General features: G+C 48.6%; 1 non-coding gene and 1 pseudogene across 1 annotated transcript; both read left to right on the top strand.

Annotated features, from left to right (window-relative positions):
• Window positions 1–461: 461 nt before the first annotated feature.
• LOC125547366 lies at window positions 462–5,260 on the top strand (annotated as a pseudogene).
• Window positions 5,261–8,755: 3,495 nt separating this feature from the next.
• LOC125549654 lies at window positions 8,756–8,887 on the top strand. The gene has a single exon (XR_007301429.1). It is a non-coding gene; the product is annotated as a small nucleolar RNA SNORA57 (small nucleolar RNA).
• The last annotated feature ends 1,088 nt before the right edge of the window (window positions 8,888–9,975 follow it).

The raw sequence follows: 9,975 nt of genomic DNA, 5'->3' as shown, positions 1-9,975 counted from the left end.
CTTTCTGTAGAGCAATCCTTTGGGAACCCGCAAAATACACAAGGGAAATGTGTAACGTGGTTTTGTTAGGAATGGGCATAGAATGGCCCTGGACTAACTTGCTGAGGTCTTCCTCTTCCTGCCGCACGGAGTACGAGGTCATGGTCATCTTATTCACATTGCATTGAGCACACCGCTGCCACATCCACGTGGGCATATGCAGATGGTTATGATCATATCTGCTTTCACATGCCATCAAAGCACACCACGTGCACATCCATATCCACACGAATCTTGTTCCAGTCATCCTTGGGTCAACTGCAAATTTGTGATCATTGATAGTGTCAAAAAAACGTCTTACATTATGGGACGAAGGGAGTAGTTAAGAAGGCAGGCATGAAAGTAGTACCTAGAACAGAAGCTACTGGTGCATAACCTGGATTTCTCTAGTTCAAGGTGTAGTGTAGAACTGTAGATTGATCATGGGCATCTTGCCGATGATGTTCTCTCTGTTGGTGCTTGGGTCACTAGGAAAGCCAACAGCTCCGGCACCCAGAGTTCTAGCAGGCCAGCAGAGCCGTGAAGGGAACTGGGCACAAGCACAACCATCTCGAGTTGGTGCCATGCTCGATGGCTGCCCAACGAGCTGCGGCAATGTGAGCATCCGCTATCCTTTAGGCGTCGGATCCAGGTGCTCCCGCCTGCACGACTTCAACCTCTGGCAGTTTCCTGAAGGATACCAAACGAGGAGTGCGAAGAGCAACATAAGGGAAGCCCGCCCCGCTCCCCCACTTCGCCAGGGTTCCCACCCCCACCGCCGTCGGCGACCTAGCCTCCCCGCCGCTGCCGCCGGCCGCCGGGCGCGCGCCTCCCGGCCCGCCCCGCTCCCCCCTCCCCCCTTCTCCTCCCCTCCCCTCCTGCGGCGCGCCCGCCCGCGCCCGGAGGGACCCCTGCGGTCGCGGCCTTCGTCCCCGCCTCCCTTCCCTCCCCCTGCCGTCGCCAGCGAGCTCCGTCAGGCAAATCCCAGGGGGTGCGGCGGCGGCGGGGCCCTTCTTCCTCGTCTGCTTATGGGCGCCGGCGTGGCGCGGCCCCTTCGAGTGGCGGCGCTGGACGTCTGCGGGATCCAGCGGCGCGGCGGTGGTCTCGCGGGTCGGCGGGGTTGCCTGCTAGTGGGGGCGCTCCGGCGACCTTCGTTCTGCGCACAGCGGGGCGGCTGCGGTGCTCCCGTCTCGGAAGGTGGTGCGCGGCCGGTTTCTTGCCGGATCCGGCCGTATCTGGCTTTGGGGGCTGGCCGGCGGCGCCTGGCTCCGGTGGTGTGTGCCCGGCGGCTCCGGCGCTTGGAGCTCGCCGGGCGACGCGGGTAGGGCAGCGGCCGGGCGTGGCCGCTACTCCGGCCGTGGGCGACGGCATGGGTAGGTCTCGGTGGTGGCCTACTGGTGTCGTGACGGCTTCTCGGAGGCTCGATGGATTTGCCCGCGGCAGCGGCCGGCTTCTCTGGCGTCGTCTTGTCTACATTCGGGCCGTCTCGACCTTCACCCCACCTCCTCGTCGCCCGGGCGCTACTCCCATCAATGGGCTGGTCCTCTCCCAAGTGTGGTCCACCACTCGTCTCGCGCCCGGTGCCGCAGACCGAGCTCGTCTCGCGCACGATGCAGCAGGACCAAGCTCGTCTCGCGCACGGTGCAGCAGGACTGACCTTGTCCCCTTCTCGATGCTGCAGGACTGAGCTTGTCTCGCGCTCGGGGCAGCAGGACGGGTCGGTGGATGCTAGTTTTGGCCGACCTATTGGGTCTCGACGCTGGGGGTCGCCCAGCGGCACGAAAGGTGGGACCTTTCCGCTCGTCTCTTTCGTTGGGGTACGGCGGGTCTCGGGTGAGGTGGTGTCGAGGTCTTGGATGCTGTGGCGGCGGCCCTGGTGGTGGTAGCGTGGTGCTCTTGGGCAGAGCCTGTGCCTTGGTGCTACCCGGTCACCATGGTCGTGTGGGCGACGTGGTTGCCGGGGTGTGGCGTTCGGTGGCGGTTAATATTGGCCGAGGTGAAAACCTGCTCTATCTTCAGACGGACCGGCGTCGGCGAAGATCGTTCCCTTTTTGAAGGCGTCGTCGCGGCTCTCATTGCCCGTCATGCGGCTCCGGGGGAAACTCTGATCCTTGGCTCGGGCGGTGGCGGCGCCTCGGTGTCGTATCCTTCCTGAAGATGCCGCCTTGAAGCGCATGGTTCGTCATATGTAGCTTCATCTCTTCGGGACGGTAGTGCTAGGGGTGGTGTTGCTGTGCTCAGCGCCTACGTATCCTATCCTGGGTGTGTGCGTGTGTTGTGGTGACGTGGCGTGTGTTCGTACTGAGTGCCTGTTGATTGGTGCTTTTATGTATAAAGCGGGACGAAAGTCTTTTTCGGTAATGACGCCACTCAGCCTTCCAGGCTCTTCTTGCGCGACGGCATCACCGAGGTGCGACGGCATCACCGAGGTGATCGAGTTTAGGTCAGATTCTATCGGGGCCTCTTTCTCGTATACAATCCCCATGCAATCTCGTGCCAGTGTGTAGAACTTTTCTTTGAAACCACCTGGGAGGTCCTTCTCTCTTGCGTCCGGTGTTCTAGACATCACCGGCTGTGGCCGGGAGGTATACTATGTCGAAGACGATGCCGCCACATGGAAATGCAGCACTTTGTGCCTGGATCCAAGAACTACAGAGATGGTGGCTATCCAACACTGTAAAAATACCTCTGGATGCGTCGTGTTAATGTGAAGGACGGCGCCAGTTTTAAGTTCCAATTTGTCCACAACGACCGCAAAAGCAACATTGATGCACGCTCTAACCAGATCTCTCCACTGTGGGATAGAATCGGCCGAGTAGCTTTCTGCTATCGTGGCAGATAGTTGACCAATCCACCTGCGCTGCTGCCAAGCAAAACATGGCAAACTATGCCTGTATCAGTGAGCATTTTGAGTGCAGTGACAGTACAACTTCCTGTGGCATCGAAGATGCGGAGTGCATTGCCGGAAACCATGGCTACAGCTGCATCTGCAGCGCTGGCTATTTAGGCAACCCCTACATTCCGCATGGCTGCTTGAAAGATGAAGAAGGTAACCTTTTTACCTAAGCAGGTGACCAAATGTACAGTTGCTGCTAGGTATATTTTGGACATTGATACATTCTAACTTTTCGCTTATCAAACTAGGGTATAATCCAATTCCGAGCAGGGCTGATTGCACCCGTCGGTGTGGCAACACTAGTGTGCCATTCCCATTCGGCTTGGAAGAGGGTTGCTTTGCATGTAAACAGTTCAATCTCAACTGCACAAATACGACGTCATCAGCTGCCCTCATGTTGCGGACAGAGCAGGTCGTCGACATAAATATTGACGAAGGGACAATTAACGTCATCAGTCCTGACCAGCCAGGGAGATACTCCCTCTATTTTTATTTAGTCCGCACATTAGCTTTGGTCAAAGTCAAGCTTTGTAAACTTTGACTAAGTTTATAAACAAAAATATTAACATATACAATAAAAAATCAATACCACTAGATTCATTATTGAATATACTTTCATATCATATAGATTTGTTATGGTAAATCTTTATATATTTTTCTATAAACTTGGTCAAACTTTGCAAAGTTTGACTTCGGTCAAACCTAATATACAGACTAAATAAAAACGGAGGGAGTACATCATATCTGAAAATTTAGTTTTTACTATTCCTGGGTCATTCTCCTCTGTGCAATGGGTTGCTGCTAATCGAAGTTGTGCAGAGGCCCAACAGAATATATCTGGATATGCTTGCGTGAGTATCAACAGCAAGTGTGTGGAAGTAAGTGTCAAAGGGGTTGCTGTTGTTGGTAGAGTCTATGCTGGTTATCGCTGCAAATGCTCAGATGGCTTTCTAGGAAATCCCTACATCCGAAGTGGTTGCAAATGCTTTTATGGCTCATGTACCAAGACAAAAGAACATACTCTCCTCTTAGGTAAGACTATATTATTATTACATTTTTTATAGACGAGATAATGGAAACTTAAATAAAACTATGCGTGCAGGTATGATTATTGGGTTGTCCTGTGGTTTCAGTGTTCTACTTCTGAGCTTCAGTGTGGTGCTTGTCACTCGTAGATGGAAAATAAATGTTCAAAAGCAACTACAGAAGAACTATTTCCGAAAGAACCAAGGTCTTCTCCTAGAAACATTGATATCATCTGATGAAACTGCAAATGAGAATACAAAGATTTTCTCGTTAGAAGAGCTAGAGAAGGCAACAAATGACTTTGATCCTACACGTATCATCGGGCGTGGGGGCCATGGCATGGTTTATAAAGGCATATTATCTGATCAGCGTGTTGTTGCAATAAAAAAGTCTAAGGTCATTGAGGAGTCTGAGATCAGTCAATTCATCAATGAGGTAGCAGTCCTCTCTCAGATAAATCACAGAAATATTGTGAAGCTCTTCGGGTGTTGTCTTGAAACGGAGGTTCCACTGCTGGTGTATGACTATGTATCCAGTGGTTCACTGTCTCAAGTTCTTCATGCTGATTCAAATGGTGGTTTTGCTTTGTCTTGGGGTGATTACTTAAGGATTGCCCTAGAAACAGCAGGAGCTCTATCTTATCTCCACTCCGCAGCTTCAATATCAATCTTCCATCGCGACGTGAAGTCCTCAAATATACTCTTGGATGGAGACTACAAAGCTAAATTTTCGGACTTTGGTGCTTCTAGATTGGTTCCAATTGATCAAACTCACATCGTTACGAACGTACAAGGTACATTTGGGTACTTAGATCCAGAGTATTTCCATACCAGGCAGCTGACCGGGAAGAGCGACGTGTACAGTTTTGGTGTGGTACTAGTGGAGTTGCTTCTCAGAAAGAAGCCCGTTTTTACATGTGAATCAGGCACCATCAAGGGCTTGTCAAGCTATTTTCTCCAGGAGTTCAGTGAGGGGAGAATCATGGGTATTGTTAGTTCCCAGGTCCTGGAGGAGGCAACTGAGGAAGAGATCAACTGTGTGGCCTCTCTTGCAGAGCGATGCTTGAGGCTACACGGCGAAGAAAGACCCACCATGAAACAGGTGGAGACGGAACTGCAAATTCTATGGGCAAAACAGATGAACTCATCTCAGGGAGATCCGTGGAATGAAGGACAGATGCAACCAAGGTCATTAACTCAAAGGACTAGAGCTGCTTGCCAATCTTCTGCGGCGGGATTGGGCGAGAGAGCCAACGTGCAGTCAGGAGGCTGTTATAGCTTGCAGGTAGAGTTCATGGCATCTGCTAGCCTTCCACGCTAGATGCGTACGTTGAGCTCATGATAATGGATGCTTTTGTTTCACTTTTGTAAGCTGATGCAATAATGGATTATTATGTTTTCACTTTTGTAATCCTTGCCCTGCGCTTGTATCCATGGGAAACAATGTGCATAGGCTGGTATTGTAAGTCAATTTATTTCCGCGTAATTAAAGGGTGTCATGATTGTACGAGTTTTTCGATTGGAATTGTGCTTGTTTATGGAAACTGTTTGTTATTACCTTGGGATGTGATGTTCATTGTGTTGACGACATGTTTATGAGACATGTCGTGGATTATCTCAAGGTCTGTAGTGAATTGAGCATCCATGACCATGCTGCACCGTGTTCCTTGATTCAGCAACAGGCTTAGCTCAAGTCTTGCCCCTCTATTTTTGCGCGTCCAGATTGGTTCCGATCGATCAAACACAGATTGTTACGAATGTGTAAGGTACATTTGGGTACTTAGATCCGGAGTATTTCCATACCAGGCAGCTGAACGGGAAGAGCGACATTTTCACAAGTGGAGTTGCTTCTGAGAATGAAACCTGTTTTCACAAGTGAATCAGGCACAGTCAAGAGCTTGTCAAACTATTTTCTGCAGGAGTTCAGTGAGGGGAGAATGACAGGTATTGTTAATTCTCTTGAGGCAACTGAGGAAGAGATCAACAGTGTCGCTTCTTTGGCAGAGCAGTGCTTGAGGCTACACGGCGAAGAAAGACCAACCATGAAACAGGTGGAGACGGAACTGCAGACTATACGGACAAAACGGATGAACTCATCTCAGCCTGATCCGAGAAATGGAGAACAGATGCAACCAAGGCCGTTGACTCGAAGGAGTAGATCTTCTCGGCAATCGTCCGTACGGCCAGGAGGTAGCCAATGACGCTATAGCTTGGAGGCAGAGTTCTTGTCACCTGCTAGCCTACCACGTTAGATGAGGCTATTGAGCTTATAATAATGGATAATTTGCTTCCCTCTTTTATGAACTGTTGCTAGGATTTGTATTACAGGCTAGTTAGGTTGGTACTGTAATAAGCCATGATTTCAGGCATCATGATTGTATCAGTTTCTCGGTTGGAATTATGCTTGCTGATATAAGTAGACTGAATTTTGTTACCCTGAAATGTGTAGTGAATTGCTGTCATATGCATAGTGTTGCTGAGATGTTTAGAAGAGATGTAGTGGATTATATTAGCAATGATTTTGAGCACTCATGTTATCTTTTCGTTGCCACGTTAGTACATTGTTGTGTTTTCTCGGCGCTTCTTTTAATACAAATATATGGTTTAAGTTTTTCCTCTCTGCGCAAATATGACAGGCATTCAGATACATGTTCAGCAAACAGAAGGTGGCTAGGTGCAAATATGAAGGAGAATGCACATTCAATTTTACATGATATCTGAAAGTGTCTAGGTGGAACTCTAAAGGTGTTGGTTGTTGTAGTTTTCCCATCTATATATGATACTTTTCACCTGAAATTTGTCTACTGCCGGAGCACGCTCAAGCCAGATCTCTCGATTGTGGGATAGAATCAGCATAATGGACTGTGGTGGTGCCACTGATCGGCCCAACTGTGCTGGCCTTGCGAAACAGGACTCCCCGTGTCGTTGAAAGAGGAGGCATTCAAAGATTTGGATGCATATTTTAAAAATCATGAGATTGAGCAGCATGGGAACAATCTCAGGCATTAGCGAATCTTCAGTTCTGATGAATCCAGAGTACAATTTACAGGTGAACCAAAGGAGTCAATGTACAGGTGCTCATTTCCTGCTATGTCGTGTACTTGAATCTGTATCTTTAGTTCATCTCCAGTGTTCTTTTTTTTAGTAACAGATACAATTGGGGATGTATCCATTTACTGTTAGTTAGCTCAGTTAGAAGCCATCAGTTAGCTTATCTTCCACTATTAACACTCAATATTGCCGTCGGAACAGGATTGCATTCACAGTTTCACACCCGATTCCGTGTTGCAGCTCTGCATTCTTCTGATGCCCCCAGCTGGTGAGTTTCTTGTGTGTTTGCTATTTGCATGCTGTAATTTTGTGTGTTCATGGATTTCCATTAGTTCTCACGGCAAGGCTTTGGTCGATTTACACTCTGAGTTGGCATGAATGTTAGTGATTCGATTTGTTTCACTGTGTCACGCAAACCTTAGGAAACCCCACAAAATCCACAAGTCAAATATGCATAACCTCTAGATGCTATCATGTTGATGTGGACGGTGATGACAGTTTTCAGTTTAGATTTGTCTACAACCACAGCAAAAGCAACATTGATGCATGCTATAAACCTCTCAGGCGTGGCATAATCGCATAACTAGTGATGGCCCGGGGGCTTTCTACTATTTTGGCAGATAGTTGATCAACCAACCTGCTTCGCCGCCAAGCAACACATTGCATTGACAGTATAAGCAATTTATGTGTGTTGACGTATAAATTATTGCCTAATTTCTCCCACCAGATCGGTCTTTTGGTTGCATTGGCTATAGCATGCACTTCTACATGGTATCGGAGCCAAGAGGTTTTGAGTTCAAGATGCGGCTGGCACAATTAAATTGCAGGTCTTGAGTTCAAGACCGGGCTGTCGCAATTAAATTGCAGTCCACTATCGGTCCACATTTAGGCCTGAGGGAGCCACATGTAAGGGGGATTGTTGACGTATAAATGTATTGCCTAGTCTCTTTCATCAGATCGGTATTTTCGTTGCATTGGCTACAGCATGCACTTCTACAATGTGACATCCTAATCAGTTTGCGAAAAGTACAATGTTTTAAGGTATTTGAGAAGCTTCCGTCTCCCCAACTCTTCATAAAGTTTGGAAATGTGAAAACCATTTACAGAAATGTCCAACATCGTCGAAGTGCCGAATATGAGGCACAAATATGTTGTCATATGTCGGCCTTGCACATGCCACTGTAGCATGGTAGAAGAGGTGGAGCATAGTTGTTTGGATAGAAAAAGATAGACCTTCGTGTTATATTTGGGCGAGTGTGTCTATTCTTTGTTGCATGGCACATGTATTTTACTAGTTTATAGAATATGATAGTGTGGGCTGCCCACATATGAACCAAAAGAAACGAGTATACACCACATAAATCCATACATGAACAGGATCACATATTTACCATGAATAACAAAGGTGTTGGCTCTTTGAATTACAGCCATTCTATCTCGCCCAGCTTTTGCATGATCTCACCAATTCTTGGCCTCTCATCTTTGTTAAAAGTCACACATTTCCGGGCTATTTCAATGCAGCTCTGTACTTCTGGGCCATCCACCCTATAGATGCATGCCACTAGAAAGTTCAAGCATACAGTAAGCATAACAATTCCCATATATTCACTAGTAGAAAAAGGGGCTTTCGTTCGGGTCTGGCCAGCCCATTAGTCCCTGTTCTGCCACGAACCGGGACCAATGGAGGCATTTGTCCCGGTTCGAGAGCCCAGGGGGGCGGCCGGGGCCTCGTGGGCATTGGTACCGGTTCGTCTGGGCCCATTTGTCCCTGTTCTTGGCACGAACCGGGACCAATGGGCCTCGCTCCTGGCCCACAACCATCGGTCCCGGTTCGTGGCAGGAACCGGGACAGAAGGAAGGCCTTTAGTCCCGGTTCCATCCACGAACCGGGACAAATGAGTTGCCTATATATATACCCCATCGCCGGCGAGTAGAGCACTCCACAGTGCTCTGTTTTTTGCTGGCCGGCGAGGGGGAGGGCATTGGGTGCTCTAGCTCACCTCCTATGCACATGAGGTGTTCGATGAAATGCCCGAGCCACACTAGTTAAGCTTTCTTCTCTCGAAGCTCGACCGCCGAGCTCCATTTTTCCCGGGATTTGTTTAGGTTTATATTAGCGGTCCGTCACACCCCGTCCCCGTCTTCACCGGCGTCGATCACCCGCGCCGATCTCGTCGCCGGGACCACCGTGGTGAGCCTCTTGTTCTTATCTTCTTTTTGGAAAAAATTCTTACTTTACATAGATACTTGTCTAATTTTCTTTCTTTTGATACACGTAATTATATATAATGCACGCAGATGAACCGGCAATGGATGTACGGTGACAGACACACCTCCGAGTACATTAAGGGCGTGCATAATTTTCTCGAAGTGGCTGAGGCAAACAAGCAGAATGGTTCTATGTGTTGTCCATGCCGTAGCTGTGGGAATACGAGGTCTTACTCTGACTCAAAAACCCTTCACACCCACCTGCTTTATAAGGGTTTCATGCCACACTATAATGTTTGGACCAAGCACGGAGATATAGGGGTTATGATGGAAGACAACAAAGAAGAAGAGGACGATGACAGCTATGTGCCCCCTGAATACGGTGATGCTGCAACGGTGGAAGCTGCTGAATATCAAGAGGAACCAGACAATGTGCCCGATGATGATCTCCGCCGGGTCATTGTTGATGCAAGGGAAAAGTGCAAAAGTGAAAAGGAGAAGCTGAAGTTCGATCACATGTTAAAGGATCACAAAAAAGGGTTGTACCCCAATTGCGAAGATGGCAACACAAAGCTCGGTACCATACTGGAATTGCCGCAGTGGAAGGCAGAGAATGCTGTGCCTGACAAAGGATTTGAGAAGCTACTGAAAATATTGAAGAAGAAGCTTCCAAAGGATAACGAATTGCCCGACAGTACGTACGCAGCAAAGAAGGTCGTATGCCCTCTAGGATTGGAGGTGGAGAATATACATGCATGCCCTAATGACTGCATCCTC

Source organism: Triticum urartu, chromosome 3 (genome assembly GCF_003073215.2).
Source record: "Triticum urartu cultivar G1812 chromosome 3, Tu2.1, whole genome shotgun sequence".
NCBI classification, from domain to species: Eukaryota; Viridiplantae; Streptophyta; class Magnoliopsida; order Poales; family Poaceae; genus Triticum; species Triticum urartu.
Note: the sequence above shows the minus strand (reverse complement) of the source record. Positions and strands in the feature narration are given on the sequence as shown.